Genomic DNA, 24,938 nt, shown 5'->3' with positions numbered 1-24,938 from the left:
AAACACTGGCCTAACCAGTGACTCCCATGTCCATGGATGAATAGAAAAGAAGAGTCTCAGCAACAAGCTGATCAGCCAGGGCAAGCAGCAAGCTGGTTTGATGGAAGATAGCAGGTGAGGGAGGTCAACTGGTAGAAGATTTTACCCAGTCCACATATAGGCCAAGAGTCACCTTCCTCGATCTGACTGAGAAGCATTACATTAGGCGATTCTATTGCACTGTACAGGCTGTCCATGAAATCTCCCACAATAGGACCTGCTGGCCCAAGTAGACATGCTTTCACTGATGGCTGTCAAAGTGGCAATTGCCCTCAATGCTTTTGTCTTCTGATCCATTCAACCTGTTAGAGCTGGACATCCCCATATCTTCTAGTTAACAATGCTAGCACAAAAGCTTTTAAGCAACTCATTACATGTTAAAGATGTCATTTTGTTACTTACAGACAGCTTGGCTAGAATCTGCTGACAATAGCATTGGAAAATATCCAAAACTTTCAGCCAAGGTATTCAAGGCATTCAACACTGGTACACTGGAGTTGTAAAGATATTTGCCTGTTCATTGTATTGAAGCAGCATTCTTTCAGATCTATATTACTGTCTTAAGCTATGAAACACCAGCTACTAAAGCTACCTAAAGCATTGAGTATTTGGAATGCTGAGCAACAAATAAGTTTAAACTGAGGGCAAAATTACCAGAATGCAGGGCTTAAAGTAGTAGTTCAACTGAAGGGCAATGTTAGTGAGTCCTGCAGCTGCTCATCCTCCCACAAGTTCCTCAAGTACACGCAAGTCAGGCAAGTGGGTGCACCCAGATGTGTAAGGCAGATCCTGGTGAGGGGAAGGAGTATCACTGAGGGCAGACAGCTCATTGCTATGGTGCTGCTAATCATTGCCCTGTGGGAAACCTTGAGAGACAAATAATGCCCAAAGGGAAGTGTATCTCATTAACCACCACTCTGGGACTGATTAGTGACCACTTAGTGATAGGTATTGCCATATTTCAGAGTGTTCCCCAGACCTGGTAAGATGCCAGTTGACGTAGGCAGAGGTCCTTAATTGGCCACTTAGGTTACTCATGTGGCTCCAGATGGTTCATCATCCACTATTTCCATCAGTGGCAAAATGGTACAGTGGTACAGTGATTGGTGGCATGGTGGCTCAGTAGTTGGCACAGCTGCCTCACAGTGCCAGTGACCCTGGTTCAACTCCACCCTCAGGTAACTGTCTGTATGAAGTTTGCACATTCTCCCTGTGTCTGCGTAGATTTCCTCTCGGTGCTCTGGTTTCCTCCCATAGTCCAAAGATGTTGGGGTTAGGTGGATTGGGCATGCTAAATTACCCATAGTGTCCAGAGGTGTGCAGGTAAGTTGGATTAGCCATGGAAAATGCAGGGTTACAGGGATAGGGTAGGTGGGGTGGGATGCACTTTGGAGGGTCGGTGTGGACTTGATGAGCTAAATGTCCAGCTTCCAAACTGGAGGGTTTCTATTATAGGAAGGTGACAAATACGCTCCACCACATGCCTTCCTGCACCATTTTGCTAGCCTTCCTTTCCTGAACCTGATTCCCAAAGGACTGCTAAAATTTTAAATTTTAAAATCCCCACTTGCCTGGATGAGTGCAACCCCAACAGCACCCAAGAAGCTTGACACCATCCAGGTCAAAGCAGCACGCTTCATTGGCACTACATCCACAAGCATCCACTCCCTCCTCTACTGACGCTCAGTAGCAGCAGTGTATACTATCTACAAGCTGCACTGCAGAAATTCACCAAAGATCCTCAGATAGCACTTTCCAAACTCATAACTATTTTCATCTAGAAGGACAACGAGAGGTGATATAATAGTAATACCACCACCTTCAAGTTCCCCTCCAAGCCACTTACCATCCTGACTTGGAAATATATTGCTGTTCCTTCACTGTCGCTGGGTCAAAATCCTGGAATTCCCTTCCTATTGTCAGTCAACCTACAGCAGGTGAACTGCAGCGGTTCAAGAAGGTTCGAAAGTCCAGCAATGGTAACTTCCAAGTATTAGTGACTTTTTAAATTCATTTTCCATCTAAATTGTGATGTACTAGGGAGTAAAGTTTGTCAGTGAACGTCAGAAAATATATTTGGCTGAAGTTGTTGTCATGGTTAAATAGTTTGTAATGTGTGAAAGTTTAGAGATTTGGTTGTGAGGCTCACAGTGATGGTTGGTATTAAGGAAGAGGTGAAGTATAAGAATGTAGGTTTGAGGTAGGATTATTACAGATTACTGGTAGATAAGTGTGATGATACTACTTGTGGCTGGGATGGTTGGTGCTATTAGTAGGAGATGACATTTGAAGATTGCATCACTGACATTTACCACTCAAGTGAGGTGATTGATCCTTGCGCTAAAGGTAGGTACTCCTACCATTGACCTTCATGGTTATCTTCGCTTTCCCACTGCTAGCATCTCCCTTCCAACTCCTTCACTAAGACCCCCGTGCAGCAGTTGAAAAATTAGCACTTGCTTTCTCCAGTATTGTGCTATTCTTTCCTCTCCCCAGGTGAGATTGTCTTCAATTAAAACTCCCAGAAGTTGCTCTATCCATGAAACACATTAATTTTAAGTGCTGCAGCCTAGCTTTATGTAGTGCAGGCTATCTTCATGTGATACTAACCGCTTGTGACGTTAGCCCCTTGCTGACTCATCCAGCCATTGAACAATATAGTTAGCTTTGAACACATAGATCATAAGCTGCCTTGATTGCAATTAACAGGAGCAGGTTAACCAAGCATTGAGAGCTCAGTGCCCACTTTAGGTCTCTCTGCAGCCCCATCCAGGACCAAACAACACTTTGGATGCATAAACCAAAATAGTGAGCTGTAAGATATGTAGTAGCTATACATGCTAGCTTCACAGGTAGCCAAGAGATGAGAGACTGTATCACCTAGCTACAAAAGAATAATCTATTGCACCCATCAACAGAAAAATCTATGCCAGTTTCACTGTCAACATGTCTTCAGCATGCAACATTTATCACATGATTTTGGCACATTGCACAACATGGAAATACAGGAAAGATAACAATTGAAGAAGAAAAACACGCAGGAAAGGTAATCATTTAAGAGTTTATATTTTGCACAAGCTTATGCAGTTGAAACACAAAATATATAGTCTTAGTTCTCTCAATGTATTTGCTTAGAACCAAGAACATTAATTCAACAGTAACCCAATGGAAATTCTGCATTTACTTTAATGCTGCAGAAATGCCTTACACAGGAAACATTGTATTCACTTCAGATGCATTCCAATGAAAACATACTAACTTCCAAATGGAAATTTTAACACCTGAATTGAAATACTTTTGAATTGTATACAATTTTTCGATAAATTAAGGCAGATAAACATTTTCATCCAATTAATTAAAGTTAATAGTAATAGAAATATAATGAGTTGTAAACTCAAATACTAAAAAGATTTCTGTGGAGAACAAACTATGGACAGAACCAACGTAATGTACAAAATTCCATGCAAAGACTGCAACAAACATTACATTGGACAGACAGGAAGAAAATTGGCCACAAGAGTACATGAACACCAACTAGCAACAAAGAGACACCACCAATACGCACTCATCTCCATTCACACGAATAAGGAGAACGACCAATTTGATTGGGACACACCAGGATCCTAGGACAGGCCAAACAGAGAGAAGCACGGGAATTTCTATAGAGGCCTGGTTCTCCACCAAGAAGGTCATCGACAAACACATAGAACTAGACCCTGTATATACACCACTGTGAAGGAAAACCGGAAATGAAGTAATCAAATCCAACGGACGCCAGAGTTTAAATACCAGGCAGGAAAACACAACAGCGCTTCATCGGAGGCTGCACTGATGATGTTACCCAATAGGGTAATGAAACGTTTGCGTACTAACGAACCAGCTTGGTGAGTGAACCAACCACAGCATCCACAACCCAAGCTACAAATTTACTCAAGAACCTTAAAATGATTTCTGTGTATGATTAATTAAGGCAATCAACTTTCTGTCTCAGGTTTGTTTTTGCATATATTATAGATCGGAACGAAAATATTGAGAAGTTTATTTTAAAAATGTGTGTTGTAAATTCATTTTACAATCAGGTAGGATTTGAAAAGCGTACAAGTTAATAAAAGATAATGTTGTTCTCGGAGTGAGGTGGCCCATAATTTTGTGAGGAAAATATAAAGAAACCTCGGGGGTAGAATTCAACCCCAGAGTAGGTTTCGAAAGTTGAGGGACATAATACAAATGTCCAATACACTCACTCATCAGTATCAGGCTTAAGGAATTTTAATTCCCAAGTCCTTTTAAATTTAACTGGAGAGTTAGAAATAGAAAAATCACCCACTTTCTGGGTTCTATTTCCAGCAGGTCTTTAGAGATCTGCTCGAAGCAAGAATATACCTTCTGAAAAAATATAGCATTCACTTTATTTGTATTACTGTCATTTAGCACTGCAAACTGTATTTCCTCGGTTTTCCGATGCCTCCTCATAGACCTAATGGAACACATGAGTGTGAGGAGGGAAATTGTCCTTCTTCCAATGGAAGGAAGAAATGGATATTCACCAGGCCTGAAGGGGGGTGGCTGAAATCATCTGCTCAGAAATATCAACCTTGGGGGTGGAATACAAGAAACATTTCAATGGCCTGAGAAAAACAGCGAACGTGAATTTATCTGACTTTTGATCTCACTAACATCTGAAATAGTCTCTCCCGTTCTTCCTCATCACTTTGAACAATTCACTTCCCTTTGCCCAAGTCTGCACCAGCTATTTCAAAGTTTAGTTCCACACACTTCCTTTGCCTGAAATTTGTTTCTCCTTTAATTACTTCAAGGGCAATTAGAGACGGGCAATAAACAATGGCTTTACTAGCAACACCCGTATCTCAAGAAGGAATGAATAAATAAGGAGGAGAGTTCCAAAGACTCTCAATCCTCTGAGAGAGTGAGAGAGAGAGAGAGAGAGAGAGAAGAAAAATCACCTCATCACCATTTAAATGGTGACAACTGATTTTAAAACAGTGACTTCGAGATTTTCCAACAAGAGGAAGCATCGTTTTTGCATCCCCTGTCAAGACCCCCAAGGATCTTTTACATTTCAATCAAGTTGCCTCTTACTCATCTAAACTCAGCATATACAAGCTTAGCTTGTACAACCTTGCTGCATAATTTGCCCATTCCAGGTAGTTATCTGGTAATCTTTCTATGAACTGATTCTAATGCATTTACATTTTTCCTTAAATAAGGTGACTAATACTGTACACAGTGTTTCAGCTGAAATCTCACCAGTGCCCTGTATAACTAAAACATAAACTCCTTGCTTTTATAGGCAATTCCCCTTATAATAAATTATAACATTCTAATAACTTCCTTGATTACTTGCTGTATCCACATGTTTGGAAAAATATGTACTTATTAGTGATAGGCAGCTTGGCTTTGTGCGGGGAAGATCATGTAACACAAACTTGTTTGAGTTTTTTTGAGGAAGTGACAATATAATCAATGACGGCAAGGTGATAGATGTCTGTATGGACTTTAGCAAGGTCTTAGACAAGGCCCCTCATGGAAGGTTGATACAAAACATGAAGTCATATGGGATTCGCAGTGAGCTGGTAAGATGGATACAGAACTGGCTTAATCATAGATAACCTGAGAGTAGTGGTGGAAGGGTATTTTTCTGACTGGAGATCTGTGACTAGTGATGTTCCACAATGTTCATTGCTGGGATCCCTGTTGTTTGTAATATATAGAAATGATTTCGAGGAGAATGTAGGTGATCTGATTAGTAAGTTTGTGAATGACAGAAAGATTGCAGATAGTGAGGATGATTGCCAGAGGATACAGCAGGATATGGATAGGCTGGAGACTTGGGTGGAAAAGTGACAGATGGAGTTTAAGCTGGACTAATGCAAGGTGATGCATTTTGGAAGATCTAGTGCAGAGGGTTAAGTATAGAGTAAATGGCAGAACCCTTAGTAGCTTCAACATACAGAAGGATCTAGGCGTACAGGCCCACAGTTCCCTGAAAGTGGCACACAAGTGGACAAAGTGGTCAAGAATGCATATGGCATACTTGCTTTTTTCAGTCAGAGCAGAGAGTACAAAAATTGGCAAGTCATGTTGCAGCTGTATAGAACTTTAGTTAGGACACATTTGAAATTTGTGTACAGTTCTGTTCGCCAAATTACCAGAAGGATGTGAGGGTGTTAGAGAGGGTACAGAAATGATTTACCAGGTATTATCTATGAGGAGAGATTGGACAAACTTGAACATCGAAGGATGAAGGACAACCTGATACAGATTCACAAAATTATGAGATGCATGGATAGCATGAATAGTTGGAATCTTCTTCCCAGGGAAGAAATGTCAATTACTAAGGGGAAGTAGGTTTAAATTAAAAGGGGGTAAGTTTAAACGAGGTTTAAACTAGATTTTTATACAAAGTGCCTGGAATGCACTGCCAGAGGAAGTGGTGGAGGTGGATACAATAGTAACATTTAAGATGCATTTTGACAGATCTATGAATAGGCAGGGAATAAGGGGATATAGATCATGTAGAGGCAAAAGGTTTTTAGTTTAGAAAGGTGTCATGTGCTGGTGGAGTTTTAGAGGACCAAAGGACCTGTGCCTGTGCTGCACTGTTCTTTGATTTTTGTTCAATCTATGTACTGATATTTTGTGATTCATGCACTAGGGCACCTAAATTTCTCTCCATCTCAGAGCTCTACAATATTTCACCATGTACATAAAATGTTTCCTTTCTGTTCTTCCTGCCAAAATGGGCAATTTCACATTTTCCCAGACTATAATCCATTTGCCAGATTTTTGTGCATTCATTTAACCAATCTATATCATTTTGTAGCCTCATGTCCTCCCCATATTCATCTATTTCTGTGTCATCAGCAGATTTGGCAACCATGTCATCTGTACCTTCAAGTACTTTGTATAAATTGTAAATAGTTGAAGTCTCAGCACCAATCCCTCTCGCACACAGTTTGTTACATCTTAACAACTTGAAAAAGATCCTCTTTGCCTTCTGTCAGGCAGCCAATCTTCTATCAATGCCAATGTCCTACTACTCAGACCATGAGCTGCTATGCAGGGGCATTAGCAGCTGGGTGACTTGGAACTCCAGTATTTCAACTAAACTTAGTATGTCAACAAACAGGAGGTTGGAAGAACACAGCAGGCCAGTCAGCGTCTGGAGGAAAGGAGCAGTCAACGTTTCAGGTATTACCCTTCTTCAGTCCTGAAGGGTAACAACCAAAACGTTGACTGCTCCTTTCCTCCAGATGCTGCCTGGCCTGCTGTGTTCTTCCAGTTCCTGTTTGTCTACCTTGGATTCCAGCATCTGCAGCTTTCTTGTCTCTAAACTTAATGTGTTCCTATTGCTCTAGTTATTCCAAAACTACAGGATACAGGTGAATTTCAAATGTATGACACATTGTGCCCAATCTGAAATGGAAGGGGAAATGATATGCTAGCAGAAATTTTAACAGCTATGCTTCATTAACTCTCTTCTGCCCTTATTGTGGCACAGACAGACCTTGAACAGCAATGTTTTACATCAGTAAGAACACGCAGATGAGATTGTTGGAAAATGTGACATATAAAGAAAGAATATTGCATTATTTTATGGAGCACATCAAAGTGAAAGAAATCATCAACCACCTAAAGCTAATACTGGGGAGCCTCAGCTAATGATTTTTTTTCATGGAAAGTGGGTGTGACTGGTTGGCAGAATCTGTGGAGAGAAAGCAGAGTTAATGTTTTGGGTTCAGTGATCCTTCTTCAGAACTGATTGTAGCTAGGAAAGGTATTTATACAGAAGATGGGTTGGTGAGGGGGAGAGTAAATGATAGGTAGAAATGGAACCTAGAGAGAGGAAAACAGTTGGGCAAACAAAGGAATGGGTAATGATCAGCCTGGGAGAATGAATAGCTGCAATCGGGACCAATTGTGGCTGACAATGAGTTGTTTGTGGTAGCAACCCATGAGATGATGAAGCCTGGTATATGGGGTTGTTGTACTGACACATGAGAAAGTGCTCAGGCCCTAAAATTATTGAATCCAATGTTGAGTCCTGAAGGCTGTAGAGTCTACAAGTGGAAAATGAGACGCTGTTCTTACAGCTAGCACTGAGCTTCGCTGGAGCACTGCAGCAACCTGAAACAGAGGTGTTGGCGAGGGAACATGGTGATGTGTTGAAGCAGCAGGCAACAGGAAGCTTGGGGTAATTTTAGCAGATGCAATGTATGTGTTCTGCAAAGTGATTACCCATTCTGCATTTCATATACAGCAGACTACATTGTAAGCAGTGAAAACAGTAGACTAGATTGAGTAAAGTGCAGGTAAATCATTGCTTCACTTGGAAGGTGTTTCTGCAGCCTTGGATGTTGAGGAGGGAGGAAGTAAACAGCAGGTGGTACCCCTTCTGTGATTGCTGGGGAAGATGCTGTGAGGTTGTGGAGACATGTTGAGAGTGAAGGAAGGGTGGACAAGGGTGTCCTGGAGCAAATGGTCCCCGTGGAAGATTGACCAAAAAGGCAAGAGGAATATGTGTCTAGTGGTGGCATCCCACTGGATGTAGCAGAAATGGTGGCTAATGATCCTATGGATGCGGGTACTGGTGGGATGATAGCTGAGGACAAGGGGGACTCTACCACTGTTGTGGGAGAGATGAGAGGGGGTGAGAGCCGAAATACATTTGATTGGTCAGACCTGGCTGAGGGCCCTATCAACCACGGTGCTGAGGAATCCTCAGTTAAGGAAGAAGGTGGACATTTTGGAGGGCACCCCTTATCAAAGTTGTCATCATTGGAACAGATGCAACAGAGTTGGAGAAATTGGGAGAATGGAATGAGCTCCTTACAGGAAGCAGGGTATGAGGATATTTAGTCAAGTGGGAGTCGGTGGGTATGTACTTCATTTGGTAGCTAGCCTATCCCCAGAAATGGAAACAGAGATGTCACGGGAGGGAGGGGAGGAGTCAGAGATGGACCACCTGAATGTGAGAGCAGTATGAAAATTGGAAGCAAAATTGATAAACTCTTCCAATTTCGGACAAGAGAGGAAAACAGTACCAATGATGTCATCAATGAACCAGAGAAAGAGTTGTGGGTGGGGGCCAAAGCAGAACTATAACAAGGAATGTTCCATGTACCCCACAAAGAGACAGGCATAACTGGGGCCCATGTGGATATCCATGGCCACCTCTTTAACCTGAAGATAGTGAGAGGAGTAAAAGGAGAAGTTGTTCAAAGTAAGGATGCACTCAGCCAGGAAGAGGAACATGCTGGTGGCTGGGGATGGATCAGGCCTTTTTTTCCAGGAAGAAGTAGAGAGCCCCGAGTCCATCCTGATGGGGGATGGATGTGCATGGTGGATAAGGGGTGGCTGGAGCCCGTGAACTGGAAATTTTGAAACTGACATAAAGCATCAGAGGAATCACAGATGTAAGTGGGAAGGGACTGGTCAAGGGGAAAAAAAAATCAAATCAAGGTAGGACGGTGCGGCAGGAGCAGGTAGAATCAATATGTCTGCCCAGGAGGTCCTGTTTGTGGATTTTGGGAAGGAGGTAAAAGCCGGCTGTGTGGGGTTGGGGTCTATGAGCTTGGAAGTCAGGGAGTGATCACCAGATGACATGAGATACTGACCATTGTGGATACAGTAGCCTGCCCTTCAATGGAGGGATCATGGTCCAGGGAAGATAAGAGGAAGTATCTGAGAGCTGGCACTCAACCTCTACAATGTAGAGGTCAGCTGGATGGCTACTCAGCCATTTACTGGACAGCCTCAAGATTGCACTTGGACTCTTCTATTTCCCTACACACAGATGTCCCAATTTTTATTTGCTAGCTATATTGCTTAACCAAGAATGAGCAGACATTTTCTAAGTTGACCAACTGGACAGACTACTGAAAGAATAGATCGTGTTGTGAAATATAGGCCATTCTGATTGCAAAATAGGAGAGCTTTACAATATGTTAAATTTAAATTACTTAACAGTCTCTCATGTGCAGATTATTTAGATCTGGTGAATCATCATAGAATCTCTACAACATGGAAAGAGGCTGTATGGCCATCAAGTCCGCACTCACCCTCCAAAACGCATCCCATCCAGACCCTACACACCCTTGCCATCCCGGTATTTTACCATAGCTAATCCTAGCCCGCAACACTACAGACCAGTTTAGCATGTCCAATCCACCTAATCTGCACGTCTTTGGACAGTGGGAGGAAACCAGAGCACCCAGTAGAAACCCACACAGACATGGGGAGAACATGCAAACCCCACACAGACAGTTACCCAAGGGTGGAATCAAACTCAGGTCCCTGGCACTGTGAGGCAGTAGTGCTAACCACTGAACCACCTGCTGCCTTTATGCTATTCACTAATGCTGTAATAACAAAATAATCTTTTGAAAATATTTTTAATCGGTTGCAGATGAAAATCAAAGTAGACACAGTAAAAATTAAGGTAAAATTCACCAATTTGAGAAAATGGCGGAAATCACAGAACAAAACTTTAGGTCCAGTGACCCTTCTTCAGAACTGGACCCAAAATGTCAACTCTGATTTCTCTCCACAGATACTGCCAGATCTGCTGAGATTTTCCAGCAATTTCTTTTTCGCTTTATTTTTCCAGCATCTGCAGTTCTTTTGTTTTCTTTCTCTGAAAAATCCCACGTGTCAATGAGATCCTTCCTCATTCTTCTAAACTGCAGTGAATAGAGCCCCAACCTGATTAGCCTTTGCTCAGACAACAATCCCTCCATACCAGCAATCATCCCAGTGAACCTTCTCTCAACTGCTTCCAATGAAATTATATCTTTCCTTAAATAAGGGGACCAAACTGCTCACAGTACTCCAGTTGGGTCTCGTCTGTACCTTGTATAGTTACAGTAAGACTTCCCTACTCTTAAATTCCAACCCTCCTTGAAATATAATGACATTCCATTAGCCTTCCTGATCCCTACTAGCCTTTAATGTTTTGTGAACATCCCCAAGGCCCTGGTGTTGTGCCACTTCGCTGGTTTTCTCTATTTAAATAATATTCTGTTCTTTAGCTCTCCCTTGCAAGATGAACAACTTTGCATTTTCCTACATTATACTCTATTTGCCAACTTCTTGCCCATTTAGCTAATCTATCAATAACTCTCTGTAAAATGTTTGTATCCCTCTCACAACCTGCCTTTCCACCTATTTCAGTGTTGTCTGCAATTTTGGCTGCAATATGTTCACTTCCTTCCTTCAAGTCATTAATTTATTGTAAACAGTTGAGCTCCCAGCACTGATCCCTATAGAACCCCACCGGTCACAGCTCACCAACTTGAAAAAGAACCTCTTATTCCCACTTGCTGTTTCCTGACCGTGAGCTAATTTTGCATCCATGCCAATATACTACCTCCATTACCAGAAGCTCTTATTTTATGACATAACCTTTTGTGAGGCACCTTGTTGAATGCCTTCTGGAAGTAAAACACCACACTGGTTCACCTCTAGCCACTCTTATTATCTGTTTTTGTTTTATAGTCCTCATTAGTTTGTCTTTGTAGTTTATTTCCTCTGTCTTTATTACCTTTTTAGTCTTCCTTTGCTGGATTCTGAATCTATCCCAGTCTTCCAGGCTATCATTGACCTTGGCCTCTTTCTCCGCTTTTTCTTTAAATTTAACACACTCCTTAACTTCCTGGGCTAGCCATAATTGGTTTATCCCTTTCTTAGAAGCTTACCTCCTTATTGGGATATACTTTTGCTGAGAGTCATGAATTACCTCCTTAAATGTCTGTTACTGCTTGCTTACTATCATTCCTGCTAATCTATCCACTTAGGCTAATTCTATCCTCATTTTATTGTAATTCCCTTTACTTAAGTTAAACAGAATTGTTTCCAACCTGAGTTTCTCACTCTTGAACTGAATATTAAATTATATTATGTAATGATCATTACTTCCTAGGGGATCTTTTACCCAGATGTCATTTGTTAACCTGCCTCATTACCCATTACCGGATCCATGATACCCTGCTCCCTAGTTGGCTCTATGACATATTGCTCTCGGAAACTATTCTTAATGCACTCCATGAATTTGCTGTTGTAACTACCCTTTGCAATTTGATTAATCCAAGCAACATGAAGATTAAAGTCACCCATAATTATTGCTCTATTCTTTTCACATGTTCCTATTATTTGTTGATTTATAGCCTTTCTAACAGTGTGGCTACTGTTTCGGTGTCTATACACAATGCTTACCAACTTCTTCTTTCCTGTTGTTCTCTACCTCAGCTCAAATGGGCTCCACACCATCTGAGCCTTGATCATCTCTCACAACTGTCCTTATTTCATTTCTTACTAACAGTGCTAGCACACACCTTTTCCACCCCTCCTATCTCTCTGAAAGGTCAAATATCTCTGAATGTTAAGTTCCCAGTTTTGATCTCCTTGTAACCATGTTTCTACAATGGCTATAAGATTTTTTTTTATTATTGAGGGATGAGGGTGTCACTGGCTAGGCTAGCATTTATTGCCCATCCATAATTTAGGGCAGTAAAGAATCAACCACTGCTGTATTTCTGGAGTCACATGTAGGCCAGACCACATAAGGATAGCAATTTAATTGCCTAAAGGACATTAGTGAACCAGACGGGTTTTTCCTGATAATCAACAATGAATTCATGGTCATCATTAGATTCTTAATTGTCTCTGGATTAACAGCCTAGTGATAATACCACTAGGCTATTTCCCTCGATTTGCACCACCAGTTCATCTACCTTCTTCCAAGTACTTCATGCATTAAAATATAAAGCCTTTAAGTTTCTTTAATTTTCAATTTTCCCTACATTTCTACAGCTCCTTGGTACAACACAATATTCACACGTTCTGGTCCTTCCTTTTATTTTCTGGTAGCAATCAACCCTATCACTTACCTGCAATCCTACCATTATTTAGTTTAACTGTGGCCCTAGTTAGTTGATTCGCCAGGACTTTGGGCCCAGCATGATTCAGATAGAACCCATCCCATCGGAACAGCTCCCTCCTTTCCCATTACTGGTGCCAAAGTCCCATGAATTCGAGCCCATTTCTCCCACACTAAATCTTTGAGACACGTGTATTCCTCTTTAATCTTGACCCTGTGCCAATTAGCTCATGGCTCAGTTAATACTCTGGAGATTATTACATTTTTTGGTTCTACGTTTTAATTTAGTCCCTAGCCGCTCATATTCCCTCAGCAGAAGCTCTTTACTCTTTCTACATATATAATTAGTACGTACATGGACCACTCCAAGTTCTTCTGCAGCCCAGACGACATATCTTAAATCCAGACACCAGACAGGCAACAAAGCCTTCAGGATGCTCAATCCTGGCCACAGAGAATGGTATCCATTCCCTGGACAATACTATCCCTGATCAAAACTATGTTTTTTCTTTTCTCCCACCTCTTGGATGGTTCCTTTTATCATGGTGTTGCAGTCAGCTTGCTCATCCTCCCTGCAACCCCTGCTCTCATCCTCACAAAGATCAAGAATCTCAAACCTGTTAGACAAGCTCAAGTGCTGAGTCTCCTTTAGCACAACCTCCTGGATCCCTCAACCTGCCTTGTATTGTTCTCTGTATTTTGTGTCGATTGATAAATGCTGCTGCTTTTGATAGTGTACATTGCCTAATATTTCAATTAGATATGCTATAAAAACCTTAGTAATGACATGATATTTGGTTGATCAAACCTATTTTTCCCAATACCCTACACAGGGAGGCAGTGTAAATAGCAGTGATATCAGTGATGGAGTAATCCAAAGATGCATGGTTTGGGTTTATGGTTTCAAATCCCATCATAGCCATGATGATATTTGTATTCAATTAATAAATCTTGAATTTACAACTAGTTCACTCAAGGATACTTGCCACCTTTACCTAAATGTGATGCCAGGCCAAGTAATGTAGTTAAATCTTAACTGCACTCAGAAACAGCCTAGCAAGTCACAAACTGAATGGACTAAAATACTGATTATTGACCACACAGTCCCACTGACCCTGTATCATCCTCCTTACTAATATTTGGGGATTTGTGACAAAAACTGGGAGAGCCGTCTCACAGACTAGTCAGCCTGACATATCATTCTCATAGAATCATATCTTACAGACAATGTCACTGACACCCTCATCACGTGTCCCTCCAATAAGAGAGACCCCACCAGTGCTATATAGTCAGGGAAGGAGTTTCCTTAGTATTGACTCTGAAGCCAATGAAGTCTCATGGTCAAAGATGGACAAGAAACTTCCTGCTGATTACCACCTAGCTCCCCTCTCCCATCTAATTGAGAAAGCTCAACGTGGAAAGCAGAGCGGGTATCTGGTGACTTCAGCTCACTGCTTGCCCCAAAGAATCTTCATGCCCGACATCAGGTACCAACATGTCAGGGCACACTCTACGGGCAACAATCACAGGCTTCATGTCCGTGGACACTGACGTCTACCATGTTGCAGCCACTAGAAGTACTTATGGCACATCTGCAATCCACTTAAAGGGCATCTGTGCATCTCAAAGCTGCACCCAGGAAGCACCAGCAATGATCATTGAAATGCTTCAGCAAGTGTTTGCACTCAGGGCCATGCACCCAGCTTATGTGCTGAACCAGGCTGCATCTCTAGGCTCTTTGCTTCCTTTCATAGCACTCACTCAATTTGCGCATACTTGGGTGTTCACAGTTCCCTGCCTTGCCATTCTGCACTTCGCCCCTCAGCCAGAGATGCAAGACTCATATTATTTCTGTCATTACTTGTTATTCAGCACAGACTCAAAATCAGGAAGCTCATCACAGTTTCCAACAGTCCTCTGTCAAGTCAAGAAGGATAGCCTTTGCTTTGGAAGTCCTGCCATAGTAAGTCGAGAACAGCCTCTGATACCAGTCCAGGGACTAAGATATGCCATTCAGGGCAGTGAGAATAGGGACTCCCTCCTTAATAAGGGAGAACTGAATGTCAGGTACCCGCCACACATTTTGTCTCTTGTTGCACCATTGGGACCTGTTCTTCTCCTGGAATGAGAGAGCAGCAGGTATTATGGGAAGTGAAAATGGGTGGCACAGCCATTATTGTTGGTCCACATAGGAAGGTGTCCTGAGCGAGTGATTCAGAAGCTCACAGGGCATGCAGGTTTAGTGGTGTCGGTGTTGGGGTGGGTAACAGCGAGCAAGGGAAGATATTACAGGCAATCATGGGATTGTAGAGCTTGAGCCTTGATGGGAGGTGGGTATGATAGCAGAGACAGAATGAATGTAAGGAATGAATGAAGAAGATGATGGCACTTACCCTAGCGATTTGGAAAAATCTGACTGCCTTCCTACAGGGCTGACCATTTCTCTAAGACAGCTTTAACCCACCTCAGACACGGCTGTCATCATTTGGTATTCTGAACTCCACTGCTGGTTTTGGGATAGGAGGGATCCTGCCTCTGCACCTCCCTGATCAACAGGTGCTCCAAGTCCCTACCTGCAAAGCAGGGTGCTGAATTTCCCCTGTCTGCCACTTTGGGGGAAAATGTCAGGTACTGTGCAGGGCAGATCTGGACTGATAGTGTTTGTCTGGGTGCAACAGTCTTTTAAAGATGAGGGCTCACAGGATGCTGATGCTTTCCAGATATCCACTAAGTGGTGAGTTCTTCCAGAAAGGCTGAATGGTAAGATAGGACTGAAATCAGATGTGACAGACTTCATAGTGATGGGGTAGCAGTTAATTAGGTGGGCTTGTTAAGAAATGGTGAGAAAACACATTCAACTTCATAGCACAACACCAACAAAAAATCTGACACATTAAAACTTAACCAAGACATTGTAAGATTCAGCCCTATGTGTGTAATGTTGCGTTTTCTTATTTTTGTCAGATTTAATTGGTAATAAAAGGCCATCCTCTTTCACTGAAGGAAACCTTGGAATTAGCTCCATTTCAATCCAGTCAAGTAAACTTTAATTGAAGTGCAATAACTAGGTTCTAAAAAAGGAACTTAAATAATTATTGAGACTGACGAAGAGGAGATTAAAAAGTGAGGAACCGATCACCTCTAATAAAAGCAAAATACCAAGGATGCTGGAACTGGCGGCATTTATGAAGAAACAAACAGAGTTATTGTTTCAAGTCAAGTGTGGCTTTTTCAGTTTTGTAAGAGGAAGGATGTTTTTATGCTGTTGATAGAGGGAAAGGAGGAATGAGTGGAATAGATGGAAGGGTGCCCAGAGCAAAAGACAAAAGAAGTGCTAATGGTGGGAAAAGAAAGATAGAGATTTGAAATCAGTGCAAATGGTAGATAGGAAAAGGAGAAAATGGGACAATTCTGCTAAGAACAAAGCCAATGAGACATAATCCAGACACAGCCAGGAGAGTTGTAAGATAAATTGAGAACAGAGGTTGTGTCCTGAAGTTGTTGAAATCAGTATTGAGGCCTTGAGGCTGTAGAGTGTCTAAGCACAAAGTGAGGTATTGTTGTCTGCTAGTTGGAGACATACCTCGCACAAAGGAAGATGGTTGTGGTTGTTGGAGGTCAGTCATCTCAGCTCCAGACATCTCTGCAGGAGTTCCTCAGGGTAGAGTTCTAGGCCCAACTCTCTTCAGCAGTCTCACCAATGACCTCCACTCCATCTTTAAGGCAGAAATGGGTGTGATTGCTGTTAAATGTACAATGGTCAGCACCATTCATGACTACTCAGATAACAAAGTAGGCCATGTCCAAACGCTGCAAGAATTCGACAGTATTCAGACTTCAGCTAATAAGTGACATAACATTCATGTCACACAAGTGCTTGGTAATGACATTCTCAAAACAAGTGAAAATTTAACCATTGCCCCTTGACATTCAATGGCATTACCAACAGTAAACCTGTCTACATCTTAAAGATTACCAGTGACCAGAAACTGAACCTGACCAGTCATTTACATAGCGATAGTAGGAACTGCCGATGCTGGAGAATCTGAGATAACAACGTGTAGAGCTGGATGAACACAGCAGGCCAAGCAGCATCAGAGGAGCAGGAAAGCTGACATTTCGGGTCTAGACCCTTCTTCAGAAATGGGGGAGGGGAAGGGGATTCTGAAATAAATAGGGAGAGAGGGGGAGGCGGATAGAAGATGGATAAAGGAGAAGATAGGTGGACAGGAGACAGACAGGTCAAAGAGGTGGGGTTGGAGCCAGTAAGGGTGAGTTTAGATGCGGAGTTAGGGAGGGGATAGGTCAGTCCAGGGAGGACAGACAGGCAAGGAGGCAGGATGAGGTTGGTAGGTAGGAGATGGGGGTGGGGCTTGAGATGGGAGGAGTGGATAGGTGGGAGGAAGAACAGTTTAGGGAGGCGGGGACGAGCTGGGTTGGTTTTGGGATGTGGTCGGGGGAGGGGAGATTTTGAAGCTTGTGAAGTCCACATTGATACCATTGGGCTGCAGGGTGCCCAAGCGAAATATGAGATGCTGTTCCTGCAACCTTCGGGTGGCATCGTTGTGGCACTGCAGGAGGCCCAGGATGGACATGTCGTCCAAGGAGTGGGAGGGGGAGTTGAAATGGTTCATGACTGGGAGGTGCAGATGTTTGTCACGACCACAAAGCGGTCCCCAAGCCTCCGCTTGGTTTCCCCGATGTAAAGGAGGCCACATCGGGAACAGCGGATACAGTATACCACATTAGCAGGTGTGCAGGTGAACATCTGTTTGATGTGGAAGGTCTTCTGGGGGCCTGGGATAGGGGTAGGGGGGAGGTGTAGGGGCAGGTGTAGCACTTTCTGCGGTTGCAGGGAAAAAAGTGCCGGGGGTGGTGGGGCTGGTGGGGAGTGTGGAGCGGACAAGGCAGTCACGGAGAGAGTGGTCCCTCCGGAAAGCAGATAAGGGTGGGGAGGGAAAAATGTCTTTGGTAGTGGGGTCAGGTTGCAGATGGCGGAAGTGTCGGAGGATGATGCATTGGATCTGGAGGTTGGTGGGGTGGTACATGAGGATGAGGGGGATTCTGTTTTGGTTGTTATTGTGGGGAGGGGGTGTGAGGGATGAGTTGCGGGAGATGCCAGAGACATGGTCAAGGACCACTGTGGGGGGGAAGTTGCGGTCCTTGAAAAACAAGGACATCTGGGATGTCCGGGAGTGGAATGCCTCATCTTGGGAGCAGATGCGGCAGAGGCAGAGGAATTGGGAGTAGGGGATGGCATTTTTGCAGGAAGGTTGGTGAGAGGAGGTGTATTCTAGGTAGCTGTGGGAGTCGGTAGGCTTGAAATGGATATCGGTTTCCAGGTGGTTGCCAGAGATGGAAACAGAGAGGTCCAGGAAGGAGAGAGGTATCGGAGATGGTCCAGGTGAGCTTAAGGTTGGGGTGGAAGGTGTTAGTGAAGTGGATGAACTGTTCGAGCTCCTCATGGGAGCACGAGGCGGCGCCGACACAGTCATTGATGTAACGGAGGAAGAGGTGGGGGATAGGGCCTGTGTAGCTTCGGAAGAGGGATTGTTCCAAGTAGCCTACAAAGAGGCAGGCATAGCTTGGGACCATGCGGGTACCCATGGCCATCCTCTTTGTCTGTAGGAAGTGGGAGGAATTGAAGGAAAAGTTGTTAAGGGTGAGGACGAGTTCAGCTAAGCGGATGAGGGTGTCAGTGGAGGGGGACTGGTCGGGCCTACGGGACAGGAAGAAGCGGAGGGCCTTTAGACCATCTGCATGGGGAATGCATGTGTATAGGGACTGGACGTCCATGGTAAAGATGAGGTGTTAGGGACCAGGGAATCGGAAGTTTTGGAGGAGGTGGAGGGTGTGGGTGGTGTCACGGATGTAGGTAGGGAGTTCCTGGACCAAGAGGGATAAAATAGAGTCGAGGTAAGTGGAGATAAGTTCAATGGGACAGGAGCAGATGGAGACAATGAGTCGACCAGGGCAGTCAGGTTTGTGGATTTTGGGAAGGAGATAGAAATGGGCAGTGCGGGGTTGGGGAACGATGAGGTTGGAGGCTATGGGTGGGACGTCGCCTGAAGTGACGAGGTTGTGGATGGTTCAGGAGATGATGTTTTGATAGTCAGGGGTGGGGTCATGATCAAGGGGGCGGTAGGAGGAGGTGTCAGAGAGCTGGCGCCTGGCCTCGGCGATGTAGAGGTCAGTGCGCCATACTACAACTGTGCCTCCCTTGTCCGCAGGTTTTATGGTGAGGTTGGGATTGGAGCGGAGGGCTGCACGTTCTGTGGGGGAGAGGTTGGAGTGGCTGAGAGGGGTGGAGAGGTTGAGGCAATTGATATCTTGACAGTTGTTGGAGATGATGAGGTCGAGGGAGGGTAGGAGGCCTTGGATTGGTGTCCAGGAGGAGGGGGTGTGTTGGAGGTGGGAGAAGGGGTCAGTCGAGGGAGGATTAGGCTCACGGTTAAAGAAGTAAGCGCGGAGGTGGAGGCGGAGGCGGCGGAAAAACTTTTCAACGTCCAAACATGAGCGGTATTCATTGATGTTTGGGTGGAGGGGGATAAAGGTGAGCCCTTTACTGAGGACTGACCGTTTGTCCTCAGTAAGGGGGAGGTCTGGGGGGGATGGTGAAGACCCGGCAGAGTTGGGTGCTACAGTCTCCTCTGTGGTGGGCGGAGCGACGTCGGTGTGCGGAGTCATTTATATTCTGTGGCCGCAAAGACTTGGAATTCTGTAGTGAGTAATTAACCTTCTGTTTCCCCTGTGCCTATTGTAATAATAACTACATCTAAATACCTATGCTGTAGCAATATAGTCTCTACAAGGAAGGTGGGAAAGGTGTCACAGGAATAATAGCCTACTGTGCAAGACAGAATCAGGAACAGCTCATTAATGGCAGCCAAAAAGGTTGCTCAACCGTTGTGTTTATCACGGCAAATAAATTAAAGACAGAAGGGAGGACAATGAAACACATGTATCTCGTCCAAACGATCCTTGGTTGATACCCTCAGTGTCACAAGAGTCCTGGGTAGGAGTCAAACTTTCTAGAATAGAATAGAAATTTATTGTCATGTGTACTTTTACATGAAAAATATAGGAAAAAGTTTTATCAGTCGCCCACCACAGCGCCTACATCAATGACACAAATCATACATAATAATAAAATAAGCAAATGAAAACATATCTAAGGTTTTGGAGTAGATCTGTAGCTCGGGTTGTGGGTGTTGTGGGTGTTGTGGGTGGGTCATTAAACGGACCAAATTAGAAGAGACACACAAACTCATAAACAACACCCTCACCGGAATAAAATTCACCAGAGAGGAGGAGAAGAACAAACAACTCCCCTTCCTGGACGTCATGGTAGAGCGCAAGACAAATGGGGAACTGCAAACGAAAGTACACAGAAAAGCGACACACACAGACCAAGTATTGAACTTCAATAGTAACCATCCCAGCACACACAAACGAAGCTGCGTGCGAACGCTATTTAAAATGGCCACAACACACTGCAGCAACATGGAACTACGCCAAGAGGAAGAGGAATACTTCTTCCAAGTGTTCAAGGATAATGGATATCCAAAGAACTGGGTCAGGAGATGCCTACAGGAACAGCATCAGAAAGATTCTACATGCCCCGACACACTCATCACACTACCCACATCAGGAACACGTCAGAACTCACCACAAGACTTCTACGACCGCTGGGCATTAGAGTGGCACACAAACCCACATCAACCCTCTAGGCCCGAAACGTCAGCCTTCCTGCTCCTGTGATGCTGCTTGGCCTGCTGTGTTCATCCAGCTCTGCACCTTGTTGTCTCAATCCTACGACAAGTGCTCACCCGAACTAAGGACCCACTCCCCACCATGGACAGGACCAATGTCATCTACAAGATCCCCTGCAGAGACTGCGAGAAACACTACATCGGACAAACAGGAAGGAAACTAACAACAAGAGTACATGAACACCAACTGGCTACAAAAAGACATGACCAATACTCACTCATCTCAATCCACGTGGACAAGGAGAACCACGACTTCGACGGGGACAACACCAAGATCCTGGGACAGGCTAGGCAGAGACAAGCACGAGAATTCCTGGAAGCATGGCACTCCACGAAGCAGGCTATTAATAAACACATTGAACTCGACCCCATATACATTCCACTATGGAGGAAACCCGGAAGTGAGGCAATCCATCGCAATGGACCCCAGAGTTTAAAAACCAGGTGGGAAAACAGTCCGATGCTTCATCAGAGGCTGCACTGAGGATGTTACCCAGCACGGTAATGAAACGTCTGCGGAATAACAAACCAGCTCGGCGAGCCAACCAACCTCAACAATGAAAACATATGAAAATAAATGGTTTGGAAGACATCTAAGTAGTAAGCCAGGAACAAACATTACAGAAGCAAGACCCTGAATTCAGAGATCAGAGAAGAAGGACACATCGAATTGAATGACTGAAGCCTGGTCAGCTATTCCTCACTAGTGCAGTCAGTATACAAGTCTTAGTACGAATCTGAAGCATCTTTGTGTTGTAAATTGATGCAATTTTATGCTGTAGTGTTAAATTGACTGATTAAAAAATAAATAAGTAGTTTGCAAAAACAGTACAGGCTGTAAACATTGCGTCCTCTTGCATTGATCCAGAGACAGCAACGGACAATACTGGCTACCATCAAGTGAGGAATATGATGAAATAATCTCACCTGGCCTGGGTGCCTACAGCTCCAACAACACTCAAGAAGCTCAACACCTTCCAGGACAAAGCAACTTACTTCATAGCATGCATTCCATCACTTTAAACATTCACTCCCTTCACCATCAACTCACTGCAGCTGCAGTGTCTACTATCCACAAGATGCACCGCAACAGCTCTCCAAAGCTCTTTTGATAACACTTTACGTGCCCAAAACCTCCAGTAACTAGGACAAGGCCATCAGACACTTACAAATACTGTCACCTGCAAGTTCCCTCCAAGACACATACCATCTGACTCGCAACTTCCTTGTCATTCCTTTACTGCTGTTTTGTCAAAATCCATGAACTCCATCCCTAAAAGTACGCCCATGTACCTGCACAATATGGACCACACTGATTTAAGAAGGCAGCTCACCATCATCTTCTCCAGGGCAATTCAAGTTGGGCAATAAAAATGTCACCTATCAGCAACACTTACATCCCATGAACAAGAAACACTCATCCTGCTTGTTCTGAACGTCCATGCAAGGAGCCATTCTCTTGATCTCTTCCCTTCTGCTGTTGTGTCAAAAAAGGAAAATCATTTGATTTACAACTTCACAAACTGCATGGCCTTAAACAAAAATGAGCCAGGTGACACAAGATTCTCATGCAGCACTGACCTTACCTTGAATTTGGAATGAATTTAAAATAAATTTTATGCAAATATGTTTTTGCAGCTTGTAAATATATTACAGGTATAAATCTGCCAGAGGCCAGTGATGAAGTTCAACATACCACTGATTTCATCTCTGCATCATGACCTGCTATAAGAGTATTCAAAATTTCACATCCTTCCTAATTCAATCATCCTGCATTCTACGTTTCCCATTCTGGTGGGATCTGTAAAACCTCCCTGAACATCTCACTGAGGAAAAAGTTGAGATATTTGCATCAAGAAAAGCTGGAAAGACAAAGAAAGAGAAAATAGAAGACAGTTGTACCAGGTAAGAGGTATAAGCGTGAAAAGATTGCATCCACCGCATCTTTTTCACTGTTTGTTGGAAATTAGAGCTCTGAGAAGAACTTTACGGAGCTAAACAAAACTTCAAAATGCTTTTTTCACCAGAAGAAACTTTCAGCCATATGTGACTAAACTGGATATAGCCAGAAATTAGGAAGTGTAGACTTTGAATCTCGGGAATTACTTAAAAAGGCATCTAGGTTCAAAGGAATCAAGCTGCTCAGACTTGCACTCAAACTTGACAGCACAACAGAAGGGAAAGCAGTGCAGATAGCAAAAGGTCTGCTGGCCATTATTTGTGAGGTCACATCTATATGATTGCTCTTGCTGGACCTGACATCAACCCTGAAAGATTTAGACTGGATATGGTGGTGTGCTATTTAATTGAGGCATCTGCCCACATGTACCCCACAAGCTGCAAATGTGCAAATTCAATTCTTTTATATATGCAAGTGCTTTCTTTTACATTAACCATCATTCCTAAAATTTAAAGATTTAGGTATCTCTGTTTATTTAATTTTGTTCATTGAAAATTAGTCTCGTATCTTTTTATATTTTCCTTCTTCAATGACTGCAATTGCTGCTGTCAGTCTCTTTTCATATAACCAAGAAGCCTGAGACAATTCTTATTACTGTTCAATACATCCTCCCACGAACATTTCTTTCTTGCAAAAACTCTACATTTCTGTAGTTATTATGACCATCCTTTTAAAAGTGGCAAATAGCATTTGGTGGCTTTTCAATCAAACTATTCAACTTACCGATTGTCTGATGAGTATTAACTTATTAAAACCAATGTGTGGAGCATTATTAAGTGCATAATTTATACTTATGATTCTATTTGCACTATATGGTAATGCAATTCTTAATCTAGTGTGTTTTGCTCGATTTTCTTATAATATATTAGCCCATGGGTACACACATGCAGAAGCAGACATATCTTTTACATCTCAAACACAATAACTATTCATTATTGATTGTGTGCTCACTTCCCAGAATAAAAACCAAGTGACAAAGCATCTTCAAATGCAAACAAAAAATAGAGTATGTTACCAAATATTTACCATGCCTCAGATTCAAAAGCAAGAAAATAAATACCGAGAGAAGATTGGGTTAATAAGTTTTCTTGTGTGATTGGGTATGGTCAAATTACCAGTGGGCAAGGTTCCATAGCAGCTGTTATTTCAGATGTAATACCTTGCAAGTTGTAACTATGAAAACACCTGGGGCTTCTATCAACAATTAAATCACTTAATTTGAAGAAGAAACAAGCATGACAGTCATAAGTAATATATTCAAATGCAAAACACTACAGGAAACATTTTGAAAATATGCCAAGTTCAAAGAAGAATTAAGCAGCTAGAAAATGTAGAATATGAGTAAAATCTTTAAATATTGGGCAGAATCCTTTGGAAGTAGCAGGGCTCGTAGCTGAGTCATAGAGATGTACAGCACGGAAACAGACCCTTCGGTCCAACTTGTCCATGCTGACCAGATATCCTAAGTTAATCTAGTCCCATTTGCCTGCATTTGGCCCATTCCTAAACCCTTCCTATTCATATACCCAACCAGGTGCCTTTTAAATGGTCTAATTGTACCAGACTGCACCACTTCCTCCAGCGGCTCATACAATACATACATCACCTTCTGCATGAAAAGGTTGCCCTCTTAGGTCCCTTTTAAATCTTTCCACTCTCACTTTAAACCTATGGCCTCTAGTTTTGGACTTCCCTACCCTGAGGAAAAGATCTTGATTATCCACCCTATCCATGACCTTCATGATTTTATAAACTTCTATAAGGTCGCACTTTAATCTCTGATGTTCCAGGGAAAATAGCCTCAACCTATTCAGACTCTCCCTATAGGTCAAAATGACCCAACCCTAACAACATCCTTGTAAATCTTTTCTGAACCCTTTCAAGATTTACAACATCCTTCCTATAGCAGCGATACCAGAATTGAACGCAGTATTCCAAAAGTGGCCTAACCAATGTCCTGTACAGCCGCAACATGACCTCCTACTTCAAGGGCAAGCATATCAAATGCCTTCTTCACTATCCCATCTACCTGTGACTCCACTTTCAAGGAACTGTGAAACTGCACTCCAAAATATCTTTGTTCAGCAACATTCCGCAGGTCCCTACCACTAAGTGTATAAGTTCTGTCCTGATTTGCCCTACCAAAATTTAGTACCTCGCATTTATCGAAATTAAACTCCATCTGCCACTTCTCAGCCCATCAGCCTATCTGATCAAGGTCCCGTTGTACTCTGAGGTCATCTTCTTTGCTGTTCACTACACCACCAAT

Source organism: Rhincodon typus, chromosome 6, assembly GCF_021869965.1.
Source record: "Rhincodon typus isolate 14 chromosome 6, sRhiTyp1.1, whole genome shotgun sequence".
Classification (NCBI taxonomy): Eukaryota; Metazoa; Chordata; class Chondrichthyes; order Orectolobiformes; family Rhincodontidae; genus Rhincodon; species Rhincodon typus.
This window is presented reverse-complemented; position numbering follows the sequence as displayed.